At 42.7% G+C, this 10,000-nt stretch overlaps 2 protein-coding genes across 4 annotated transcripts in view; one reads left to right on the forward strand and one right to left on the reverse strand.

Annotated features, from left to right (window-relative positions):
• LOC126573121 (uncharacterized) overlaps positions 1 to 4,160 on the reverse strand; it is a 24,499-nt gene extending 20,339 nt beyond the window's left edge. For 2 of the 3 annotated variants that reach the window (XM_050233004.1, XM_050233003.1), the window contains exon 1: positions 3,068 to 4,160. The gene's annotated coding sequence lies outside the window, so the exon portion shown is untranslated. The remainder of the gene's footprint in view (positions 1 to 3,067) is intronic. The other variant, XM_050233005.1, reaches the window with a different exon arrangement.
• The window catches only part of LOC126573125 (protein hedgehog), a 206,355-nt gene continuing 196,366 nt past the window's right edge, over positions 12 to 10,000 (forward strand). Inside the window, exon 1 of the mRNA XM_050233009.1 lies at positions 12 to 22. The gene's annotated coding sequence lies outside the window, so the exon portion shown is untranslated. The remainder of the gene's footprint in view (positions 23 to 10,000) is intronic.

Consider the following 10,000-nt stretch of genomic DNA (forward strand, 5'->3'; position numbering starts at 1 on the left):
AACGGCACTGCAGCAGCAGCATGTAGAACATATACATAGGCGCACGAGAACAACATTGACTCTCGTAGTAGTAGTAGTAGTAGTAGTAGTGGTTGTAGATCCTAGCCTAATGGTCATTGTTATGATTGCAATTAAATGATTATGGGCGGCACGACTCAAGTCGCCGGCTCTCGTTCTGTGGGCGACCATCATGGGAAACCATTTCTCCGGGCATGTCCTTTCTATCCCGTGCTCTGTGAGTACACGTCGTGGGGATTCTAGAGAGGTGTGACTGTTTTATCGAATAGCTACTTCAGCAACGCATGTCTAGACCATCACCGTGTCTTCCCGGGAGGAGGATGAGCATGATGCAATCAAAGACACCATGTCACTTCCCAGAATATGGCAGTTTATGTTGACTTCCCTCCCAGATTGAATGCTTCGAGGGATACCGAAACTTTGAGTCATCGTGGCGAGGCGGCATTGGCAGAGATTGCAATCAAAGTGAATCGTCTTCCAGGAAATCAATGCTAGCAACTAGTGCCCGCGGTCCATTCATCTAAGTTCCGGGAGTTAGTGACGATGATTCGAATTTGTAACTTGTTTGTGGTAATTGTGTGAGATCGCTACTTTAGTACTGACCATACCTCAACAATTATCCTGTGGTAGTTTCAGTTTGAGCGTAAAGTGACTTTCATGTGCTTGCAAAACTAACGCACTGCAACATTCTTCCATAAGTACAAAGCTTTTGAATATCCTTTAAAACATTGACGACCAATAATCCTGGTCGCTTTTGATTGGCAGCGGTTTGTGTTTCAGAGTACACCATTTTGGAGTTTGTCAAAAGAACCTCACTCGCTCACATTCTGATCACTGATTGGATGGGAAGAAAAATCAAATTACGCATTGCGTCGTAATTGGTTGTCATTCTCCATTAGGGCGAAATGCGGATGAAAGGATTTGCTTCGAAATGGCACATTTCGAGCTCTTAACTGCGTTCGATCGATCGAAAGCGAAGCCCATTGCCACTACCAGCCAGCCGCATCCAACTATTGCAATAGTTTGTAGTGCAAACAACGAACTACGAGTGACGTGTGGCAGCGGTGGCGGTGGTGGTGGCGCTGGATAAGCAACCACGAAGACAGCCTGTCACATTATATCTTCCACATATTGTCCAACCTCGGTCGAGTTCACTCCACTCCCCGGCCTGTCCCATTCCGGAGGATGGCCGTGTCAATGCGATGCAATGCGGCCACTGCGCGATGCCGTGAGTCGGAATAATTGATTAGTTAATTAAGCGCTCGGATAATGATGTGTCTCACAACAGTGCATTGCAGTGCAATCTTCTAGCAGACACATTGTGCTGCAGGCTTTAAACGCTTTTGACCAGGGCATTCCGTGGCCTATACTGGCCATTCCGATGCACTGGCAAGTGCTAAATCCATTAAAGCATCGACACCATGGAGCAAACAATGCTTTTAAGGCTTTATATGTTAATGAATAGTTCAATGCAATGTACAAACGGAGCATTCCTGTTGCTTTGTGGCATAAATGTTAAGGATACTTTATAACCCTTGTATCGCCAACACTGTGGGCGTCACTTGAATGGTCAAATAGGATCGGTTTTGTGAGACATGCGAATGTCATTAATTATCTTCGGACACGTCCAAGTAAACACAATGGCCAAAGACCCATACTCGAGCGACGCAGAGAGTGAAACCTTCGATAACAGGACTACTTGGAAGCCTAATTATAAACGGCTTGAGCACTCCCTTGGGGAAAACCCTGAGCAAAGCATCGCACGTCTCTGTTCCTGATCTCATCAAGAGGTAAGATAAACTTTAGGTTGTTTAACTAAATTTAGGATGAAAACGTCGATAGCTAATACGATAGACAAGATCAGGAGAAACAGCTTAAATGGTTTCAATCTCCGATTCCGCTACGGATTAGATGCAAATGAAGAGCAGTGCAGCATTAAAAACAGGAATTTCGCACTGATTACTGACCGTTTATGCTGATCCTTGATAGAGTTATTCGGTCCGTTCTGCTGTCATAGCATTAGCATGAATACATAATAATCGGTTTCTTCGACCAAAAATACACACTCACGCACACGCTGTAACCCTTTCTGCTAATCAATTTTGATCAAAGCAAATTAGTGGCCACTGGGCTGGGTTTCTTAAGAATTCTTAGCACACGAACGGACTCCATGATGCCTGCCTGCCGGCACCGCACAGAGAAAAACTGCGTCAAATGCCGATGGCCCCACGATGTCGGTGCCGGCCGCTTGGAAACAAGTTTGATTAAATTTAGCTCGAGTTGAGTCGCTACCGGGCATATTAAATATTACCCTATCAAGCTTAAGTTTTCCCATTACCCCTTGTTTGCTAGCCGTTGACGACGAAGGTGGGGTAGGGAGTAATTCTTTTTCACTTTTTTTTTCACTCGCCCGATCCTTCCTCCATCATTAAAGCCGCTCTCCGGGGGAGGATCTCGTGATAGTTCAGGAGCAGGAAGGAAGCGAGCGAAATTGCTTTATTTCACCGCACCCCCGGAACCCGTTTGGCCCTCGGAGTGAAGGAAGGGAGCTATCAACACAAACTGTCAGCTGACCGAGGGCATGCAAAGGGTATTTATTATTCAACAGCTTCCCTCGCGAGTAGCTCTACCCTTACATTGAGCAGGACACATGCACTTCTGGCTCGTTGTTGTTACACACTTCTAGTAACTGGCTGGCTGAATGTCCGGTCCGGTCCCGGTATCGCGTCGAATCGTTTCGGTTTTCATGATAGCATGAACGTTACATTCGTCGCGCTACACGCAAAGCGTAATAGGTTTATGGTTGATTATTGCTCAGCAGCAGAAGTGTTTGCAGCTCACTAGAAGTGCTACTACGTGCTAGTTGGTTGAACTATACGCCTCGGATGAAGGGGTGGAAGGATTTCTCGGACAAGTATTCCCCACTCGTCGACACGAAAGAACAATTTGTTGCTAAAGTATGGCCGGTTCATCATCGCGATTCTCTATATCTTATTATCACTACGAACGAAAGGTTTCCTGCTTGGCTAGGAGTAGAACAAGAACCTACCAAAGTATTCAGTTTCCGGACGACCGACGAACACAATTTTCCTGCCCGGCCCGGCGTTATCCCGCGGCTAATAGCCGGACCACGGACCACGGCAGGAAACAGATCTGTTGATCATGCAGAGGAAGCCAGGAAACTTTCACGTTCGCGCCAACAGATAATCACCATTCGCCGGTTCCACAGCGGAAAGCTTTTATCCTTAATATGTATCCTTTTTCGAGCTCTCTCTAGATCTCTCTCTGTTGCTCTCTCTCTTCCTTCGTTGACCTCCTTTTACTTCACTTCCGGTAATGCTGAATCTTTCTTCCGCTGCAGCACAGAAACAGCACACGGACACTCACAATCACACATACAAAGCATACACTCGGCACAGAGGGCGACACGCAGCTCAGCAGCATCCGCTGTAGCATCAACCGAGAACCGAGACCACTTTCAACTCCAATTCGCTTCACCTTTTCCGTCGCACAGATACACACGAGCATACGCCACCCAGGATACTAGCGAGGGGCTATATTGCTTTTTCACTTCGCCGTGATTCGTGCACAGAGGTGGCCCGATTCGTCGACCAAGCACAGACACATAGCCGGACACGTGCGCACACTCTTATGATTACATAAACACTTCCGGCACGGAGTTGGCCAGGGGAGCTTCGGAGCCAGAAGGATTCTACCGGCCGGGAGCACGGTGTACGGTCGTCTGCACTGCCGGTGCTACTGCTACTTTGGGGCTCTTTGAAGCCATCCAGAACACACACTGGCTACACTGGCTGGCACGCCGGACCTGCAATCAAGCGCTCGAGCACCGCAACGTAATTAGTTGGAAAATTGCCGTTCGACCCGAGACCCGATTGTTAGGATGGTGCCAGTGTCATCCCGGTGCTGCTGCTGCCTCATCGTGTCAATCGGTTTCGTGGCCTCACACACCACCCAGCGGCAACATGATTTGGATTCTTTCCGGTGTCGAAGGCTTCTATCGCAACCACAACAACACAACACACCGATTTAATGGGGGCATCTATTGTGTCTCACAAATAAGCTACACCGAGCGGATGATACACAGCAGGATTGCTTAAAACCCCGGAACGTTGGAACTGCGGTTTTCACTCGACTCGGTCTCTGCAGAGCGAAGCACACGCACGTCTCTGCAGCACGAGAATCACGGCATCACTAAAAAGCGGTGAGCCAGGCCAAGCCAAGTTCGTGAGCCGGAGGGCCGACATCTTCTCATGGTTGCTCTCAACATGTGCGCGATGGAGCAACATTAAACCTACAAAAACGTGACCGCCAAGGAGAGAGCGCTCTGCTCTCGCTACGCGTACTCCGGACGGCAAACTTCGGTGAGAAGGATTCTGATTTTAAGCTGTGTTTATGAAGCGGCGTCGCTAGTTCATTCACGAGCGAACGAACGGGTATTCAAATGAGGAGGCTCATCTCTCGTCTCGTCTCATCGGGTATTTTTCGTTTTAGCTTAGGTACGCAGCCAGCCAGCAGGTCACGATCATCGATCTACGGGTCAGTAACAGTACCGTGATCAACCAATGATTGATTCCCATTTCCACATTTACTTTATGCGAACCAGAAGAAGTTGGTTGGGACATTGGAGCGCTTGAAGCTGGTCGACTGATCAATCTGTTCGTATTATATTCGGAAAAGGAAAGAAAATATAATTAAACCACACAGATTAATTCCTTTATTTTAAGCAAAACGATTTCACTTTAATAGTAACAAGCACTATTTTATGGTCTTTGGTGTAATTTTGTCTCGGCATTCATGACCTTTCCGGCTTCCTGTTTGTGGGAATTTCGCGTTAAAACGATATGACAAATAGAAGATTATTTGCAAATGATGTGATGTGAAAAAGTGTTGCTTCTCATTACAAAGGGAGTTTGTTCCGAGGTACATCGTAGAAAATAACACAACACAAAGCCTTTTGAAAATCGCTAAGCCTTGCCGCTTCGATACAGTAGCGTTTATGAATCAGGTGCTCAGTCACTAAGCCCAAACGCGGCTATGGCCGAAAGATGAGCAAATATGGAATGATTTAAAATATTTATTTTCACGTTACAGCCGTAACTGACCGCAGAAGATGGTTGCCTTTGCGCCGTGTGTGTGGTAAACACTCGCTCTGTACAGATGCGCTAATGGTTGTTTGTTCAGCAACGAGAATTTAATGATTTCCAAATAATACAATTTGGATAAGCGCTGTTTGTGAAGACGGGGTGATTATTGACAGAGTTATGGTTACTGTAAGGAAGAGAGAGAAGAAAAAAAACCAAACTGCCTAACATGATTGGCTCATGATGTTCAAGAACACAAGACCTTTTTAATTGGGATTCAAGGAGTGTCGATTAATGTAATTGGCTTATTGGATTATGGTTTTCTTGGGATAAACATTGACCAACTCAATGAAAACGAGGTACAGTTGAATAAATGAAAGTATGGATTCGAGGGGCATTTTAATATGAGGTGAGCATGAAGATAAAATTATTGATATTCCTTCGTTGATTAATCTTCTAAATTCTTTTCAAACTGTTTGATATGCACGGAACAATAACCATGATAATAACAATACTAGTTGATTGTGCAATTTAAATTGTGAGAATGTATTAAACACGATTTAACAGAAAGCTATTAAACAAATTACTAAAGTTTGTTATGAAGTAGCGACGGTTAATAATCATTATCGACAGATACTCGAACAAGCACTTTCTTGTATGGTGCTGTTGGTGTGTTGTTCAGCGTGATAAACAATAAAAGTAGTCCAACATACTAATATCTCTTTATTGTTTGAGTTTTTATTTGGAGCACAACGATTGAAGCAGTTCATCCCACGGTGAACGCCTCACGTTGTTGAAAAACTCTCCCGCAGTTGCTCTCTCACTTACCCTCGGTTAGGGTATTATCATCGAACGAAAATGTAAGTGTATCCTTGAAGGATATTCTCGAAGTTCTCTCGTAAAGCTGACACTCTTTAGCACGTATTCGCTCTCACAAGCAGCAGCATAACAACTTGCATAGAGCAACGATGGCTTCTGGCATCGGTAAAAGGAGGTCAGTAGAAAAGGGAAAAAAATAAACTCACACTCAACCTGTAGGTGGTACTGCGGCATCTAGGTAGCTTACCAGTGTACCCGTGGCTCTTGCCAGATCGAGTTGTGAGTGGAAATTGTGAATGCTTTAATCTAACTCCTTGCAATTGTACGTCATAGCCGTACTACAACTACGCAGCATCCTAGGCACTAACTTCGATTTTATCTATTAGTGCAGAAAAAAGCGTATACAACATTGGTTTTTTCAATAGCATTAATTAAGCATTGAAGCTACATTAGGAAAGATATAACTATTTCATTTGATAATTTTAATATTTTCTTTCCGCATATCTCAAGAGGACAATAAGCATTTGCAAAATGGCAAAAAAATTCACAGCGAATGACATCAGTCAGTGGCAAGCATATTATTTTCTTTTTTACTTTCACATTATTCTCAATTTTTGCAGAGACTTTTTATCGTATAGTTTATTTTGTTTGATTTTCGATTTCTGCAATAGATTGACTAGTTTTAATACGTGATGAAAGTCCTTTAAGTCCTTTAAATTGCCCAAATTGCCCAACCAATTGAAGGCCAATTAGCATAAAATTCACAAACTGAATCAATTGTAGTATCTTGTGTAATCGCTATTTTCAAAAACTCTGGCTTCGAGCATAACAGGCCCATTTTTACAAACACACTTTCCATTCAATAAGATTGAACTGATTCCCGTTTTTCTTTCAATCGAGTAAAATAAATTTCACTATTAAGAATAAAAATTATCAAGTTATAATGTATTTTTAAACCAACCAGACAGGCGATAAAAGTCAATGAAGATTGCACGCTACTTTGAAAATTTAATTCGCATCTCAAGTTTTTGGAATCTTGTTATAAAATAAGCCAAGGTAATTGATTCCTTGGGCGCTTTTCGGCGGTCGGCCAAGAAAGCTTCCACCGCCTGTAGCATGTCTGTTCGTGAATAATCTATGTTCCAAAGTGAATGCTATGAAGTGGTCCAGGCTCCCTACAAACAGCCGAACTAACAGAGGCATTGATGCCACGCGACAAGCGTAAGACATTTTCGGTGACATGGTACCGTGTGCTTTTGTAGCTAACGCAATTTCAGGAGTTTGATTGAAGACCGAATACAGAATAATCATTACCGTCGTGTGCCATTTTGGGAAACAGTTTAGCTGGAGATAAGCTGATGGAAAAGATTTTTACTAAACATTCATCCACGTCAGAACCACAAAAGGGCATGCTATTTATAGTTTACCCTTTTGCTTTGTGTTACTATCTGTTTACTAGTGGTAAGAATATGTATATCTGTTCCATATGATTTTGTAAATTGTTTGTCCATTTTCTCTTCAGCAATATCAATCTCTGCTGAGAAATTAGAACTTACAGGTACAGAGGTTAAAGTAAGATCACTATACGAAGCAATGGCATTATTTCAGCTAAATATCTTGTTTCATTTATGTATTAATGAATACATTCGTCCCGCATGGTATTTTGCGAGGTGAAGCAATATTTATGATTCGATTATTTTTATGATTTCACATACTTGGCCAGCATTGCCATACATGTGAGAACCATTCGATCGAACATAACGTTAATCCGTACACGATCGTACCATACGGAGTATTTTCCTTAAGCGAATCAACTTCTGCCGAAAAATGTTTTCGAAAAATCAATATTGGCATCATACTGTTGATATGAAATCAATGCTGGCATTACCAGTGCACAGGCATATCATAACAGCTTACCATCAAGCTGCAAAAGCATTATCTCTGGTATGTTTCGCCCATTCCAATGCGTGTCAGTATGCCGATGCTCATTCTATTGGAGGAAAACGACTTATACCAGGAGTCGTGCATTGGCCTGCCTCACTCGAACAATGCTTGCTCCCAGAGTAAATCATCTGCCAGCCTATAGCTTAAATATAATCCATTTGTAGATTAGATGTTATGAATGGAACGACACGAGCGAGTGAACAATCCTTTCACGTGTGTATTGTTTTAGACCGTTGAAACTCAGAATAGAAGTATCTAGAATAGAAGGATCGACAAGAATTAGAAAAACTGGAAAAATTATTAACGATAAATATGATGGAAATAGTTAACAGCTGATGTGAAACCGGTGAATGTTGAATAACAGAATCCATCGAGAATAAGATATGAGGATACTCCATATCCTAGATAAGTAAATGCGGACGTTGAATATGCTTTATCGTAAAAGGTTTAATGTAACACATTTCCTGCACTAATAAAAATTGATCTTTGAACAAAGAATTCCAATCTGCTAGTGCAGAGTGTAAACAGTTATTCATCAAAAAGAAGTAATTTTCATTTCTGCAAGCACAGTTCGGCCAGATTCTTGGTCTGTTGCTGTTCAACCACGCTGCTCGACAAAAGTCATCCAAACATCATGTTGACCGAGGGTGCCGGTGTTGTGTTGGTTCGTTGAGCTCAAATAACAAACGGAACCCGACCACTCTACCACCCTCCCAAACGATGGATAAAAATGGTGATATTACAGTAAACTGCAACCTTCCCAACACGAGCCACCGCTCCTTACAACATTCCACCGCTCGACAAACCGCAGCCAAATTCAGAAGAATGTTTCACAGTAAAACAAACCGGAAAAGGTAGGAACAATTACTAATTCAGCGGGAATAGCTGAGGTTCTTTTTTTTTTAATTTGGGACTCTTTACGATTACAGCAGACCGGCAGGAATGTTACAGGAATCCTTTTTTCTGCTCTGCCATAATTGCGCCACCGCAGTGCTTCGAGCGCAGTTGTCTGCCGTGCCCGCTTTTAATTCCATTTTGCTCTAGATGCAAGCGTTGGAATCATCTCATATCTTTCGCAGATCTGTGTCTCTGTTAGGGAAAATACTGGAAAACTTAAATCGCACCACGGAATGACCTTCGAGCCCTTAGCATTTGCTTATTAGACCTTTTTTGTCTTTCTTTTTGACACAACATACCATACAACCATGGGCATAAAGCGCTATTTTTATCAACACGATATTTTATGATAAACATGACATTTTAAAAAATGTGTATGCTGTGTACATGCACAAAAAACTGTTCTAAAGTACTTGGAGCAACTTAAGTGGACAATATATAGAAATGAAAAAGAAGTAAATTCTCTGTCATTCGAAACATCTTACTTTAAAATTTACTTGAAGTTTCAAAATGTTTGAAATCTCTAACAAAAACCAAACTCGATAAAAAGCTAAACAATTCAAAACGTTCTCAAAATCGACGACGAGCAGCGTAAACTTCTGGCAAAAGAGTAAAATGAACATTAAGTTACACCAGAAACAATCGAACATAAAGGTAGTAAAAAATGTGAAAAATATTTAATATCCTCATGAGTAACCCCTCTCGAAATGCGAAATTGCCCCGCAAAACATCGCTATCATCGAATACTAGCAACTTATCTGTTATCATTGTTCAGCGACTCCAAATCCTTACACCAGCTGGCGGTTCAGCTCTCGCTAATCCCCAACGCATGGTACAAAACAGAGCAGCAGCGGATGCAGGGAAACTGTTTATTGAGGGATTGTTATCGCACTGACGTTGCTCGGCACTTTAACGTTACTGTGGGGGGATTAGCAGACACTCAGTGGTTGTCGTTAGCCACTGTTCGGTCCATTCATCTCCATACAACGATCCTGTGCAGCAGCAGGAAGTTATGCATACTGTTCCACACCTAGGCAGGCATATTTGTGTTGACGTTTCACATACGCCCGTTCGTGGAAATGAAGCTGAAGTTGTTGGCGCAATCTGTTGCAAATGGCGCAATTTACGGAGAGATTTAGCATGTAAAAATATGTCACCGCGCTGGAAAAGGAAAAAAAACAACATGCTGCCTGGTAGTTCTTTAAAGGAAAGCGTATAAG

This window comes from Anopheles aquasalis, chromosome 2 (genome assembly GCF_943734665.1).
Source record: "Anopheles aquasalis chromosome 2, idAnoAquaMG_Q_19, whole genome shotgun sequence".
NCBI lineage: Eukaryota > Metazoa > Arthropoda > Insecta > Diptera > Culicidae > Anopheles > Anopheles aquasalis.